This window comes from Anas platyrhynchos, chromosome Z (assembly GCF_047663525.1).
Source record: "Anas platyrhynchos isolate ZD024472 breed Pekin duck chromosome Z, IASCAAS_PekinDuck_T2T, whole genome shotgun sequence".
NCBI lineage: Eukaryota > Metazoa > Chordata > Aves > Anseriformes > Anatidae > Anas > Anas platyrhynchos.
In genome coordinates this window covers 25,357,501-25,360,188 of record NC_092621.1, presented here as the reverse complement: position 1 = coordinate 25,360,188, position 2,688 = coordinate 25,357,501, and the positions used below count along the sequence as shown (strand labels likewise).

Sequence of the window (2,688 nt, the reverse complement as noted above, 5' to 3'; positions counted from 1 at the left end):
ATTGACCTAATTCTAATATTAAAGAAACCTAAAATTGGAGTGCAAGATTAGGTTCTGAGTATATCAACATATCCAAAGATAAAAAAGAAAACTATAAAAATCCCTGGCCAGAGCTCTAGTCCTACTTTAACCCATGCAATGCAATAGGAAAACAAACAAACAAAAAAACAAACAAACAAAAACTTGAGATGAACTCCATTATTTATTTTTTCTAATTAAATGCAGTGGTTTTAATTCAGCTTGATGAACAAATGCAACTAGGCATTTCTTTAGAGGGAAATTAATTCAATTCATGACAGCAATTCCTGGAATTATATGAAATAGATGTAGGAAAAAATACTGCTGAAGAAAAACGGGAAAAATCTTTATTAACAACAAAAACAAAATAGCATAATGGACTGATTGTACATTAAAAAATAGTTACCTGGTTTTATATACGTATGTGTCTTAATGTGAGGTTCAGTTGCTTTAGAAAATATTCTTTGTACTCATTTCACCTTGGTAAAATTTCAGTTAAAATAAAAGAAAACAAAAACAAAACCAACAACACTGAGCTTCAAGAACATATTCTAGCAGCTAACTTCAATGAAAATCCCAGCTTCAGTGGACCCACTGACTGACCAGGTTTACTGCTGGACTAGTGATTCCTCTGAAACATTTTAGAGCCTTTTACATAGCACTACTGAACAAGGCCAGAGGCTTTTCTGGCTTCATTTACTTGAAAGAAAACAGTAAAACACTGAAAGAATAATGAAATGGCTTGGTGCTTCCATGATGACGCCAGCTTGAATGTATAGAATTTATTCTGATATTGTACTAATCCATTTCTGAACAACTAAAGAAAGTTGCAATTTCTGTTGCTCCATAATAATAATAAAAAAAACTATTTAGTTACACAATCTGCTTAAGTAGTTTTTATGTTGGCTATTGTATTGGAATAGTAAGCCTCTAAGGGAAGTGAAGTCTGCTTTTAGATGCAAGTGCATAGCTCCTATTGAAGTCAAGTCAGCCCATGAGATCAATATAGATGTAAAACTGCTGATTCTTAACAATGGGATGGATTAGTGGCAAGGTAATCCAAGGATTACACAAACCCAGCAATTGAAAGCGGTCCTTGAGTCTGAGAAAGCGCGTGATTAGAAGTGGGTCATCTTCAGGAGTATGTTTTTCACATCTTGACAGAAAAAAAAAATAAAAAAATTTTAAAACACTTTTTAAAACACTAGGAAACCTGTTCTTATACAACTGTTTGACTTAATATTGTGCCTATAGACCCCTGTCATGCTCAGTGCTGTACAAGCACAGCCAAGAGGTGGTCTCTGCCCTGAAGTGAGGACTTCGAGTGCATGGCACAGGACAACAGTTCAATACAGATGGAGCCAAAAAGACAGAGGAAAACAGTAAGACTGCCTGGCATCTTTTAGGGCTGGAAGGGGCTAGTACATCAGACTTCTAAACACTGCCCAGTTTTGCTGATGAGAAACACTGAGGGGAGCAGGAAGAGATGGAGAAGGCTTTTCAGATGTCTGGGGCACACTGTGCTTCCTTTAAAATCTAAGAAGTGACTAATGAAAACTGGCACCACTGGCTATTCAGGGAAATATCTGTGTCTCAGTGCAAAGATGAGAGCTAAGATAACAATAGGGCATTAAAGGACCTTGAGGATGAAGAAATAGCTCAGGTTTGTTATAAGAAGGAAGAAGCAGTCAGGGCACAGCTGAAAGAGCAGAAGTGAGGGGAAAGTTACAGCAACCTTCTAAGTGACCTAAGGAATAAAAAGTGTCCAGGCAGCTCAAGAAGATTAAGTCACATTTTAAAAGTGTTTCCCCTGCACCCTCATCCCCTTTTGGTCAGTTTCACTTCTGACTAATCAATAATGCTGAAGTAGGTGACACAGAAATGAATTAAGCCAAAAGGTTTATTCATCTCCTCCCTTGTAAGGTGCCCTAACATCCCCTCTCCAGCTCTTAGGGAAGGGAAGCAGTACAAAACCACAATTTTATTTCTCTGGAAGTCTCTGTGCAATTATTATAAGGCATACCTTTGCACGTTAGCTACCTGTCACATTATTAAGATGAGAAGAAATTTTCTGGGTGGTGTCAGCTCAAAATAAATCTGCAATGATATTTTAGAAATGAATGAGAGATATCAGTGTGTACATGTGTGTAGAGTGTGTGGGTCTGGGCATGTGTGGGTGACAGATAGCAATGGTTTGATCACAGTCCCCACAGACAGTTTCTCACAATGCTGGCTCTACGTGTACATGAGCAGACCAAGGGAGTGGCAGCAGTAACAGATTGAGAAGACAGAGTGTCCTTCTTGTAACCTACACCTTTACTGAGGTAGCCATAAACCAGAGGTCCATGGAGAAACACTTGTATCTTGTTTCTCCTCCCAGGAACTTTTCACAGGAAGCAGAGATGCACCTTCAGTGAGAAAAATAAATAAATAAATAAATAAATCCCATAATAATGAGGGAGAATATCTGATCAACCATTTTATTAGTTAGGACAAATTTGCAGACAAGAAGTGCTGTGAGACTGAATGGCCTTCTTTAGACTCACTTCCAATATCCCCCCTTAGTATATATGAAATACCTGCTTGGAAACTCTGAGCTTCTTCTAAGTGGTCTGTCTTTCCCTGGAATGACACTGGGCCTTCACTTGCTCTCCATTAGTGTTTTATCAC

At 38.1% G+C, this 2,688-nt stretch overlaps 1 long non-coding RNA gene across 1 annotated transcript in view; it reads right to left on the bottom strand.

Moving 5' to 3' along the window:
- Nucleotides 1–1,497: 1,497 nt before the first annotated feature.
- LOC119714564 (uncharacterized) overlaps nt 1,498–2,688 on the bottom strand; it is a 1,896-nt gene continuing 705 nt past the window's right edge. The window contains exons 2-3 of the long non-coding RNA XR_005261894.2: nt 2,598–2,688; nt 1,498–2,426 (exon numbers count right to left, since the gene is read on the bottom strand). The exon at nt 2,598–2,688 is cut by the window's right edge and continues 2 nt beyond it. This is a non-coding gene — a long non-coding RNA (uncharacterized lncRNA). The remainder of the gene's footprint in view (nt 2,427–2,597) is intronic.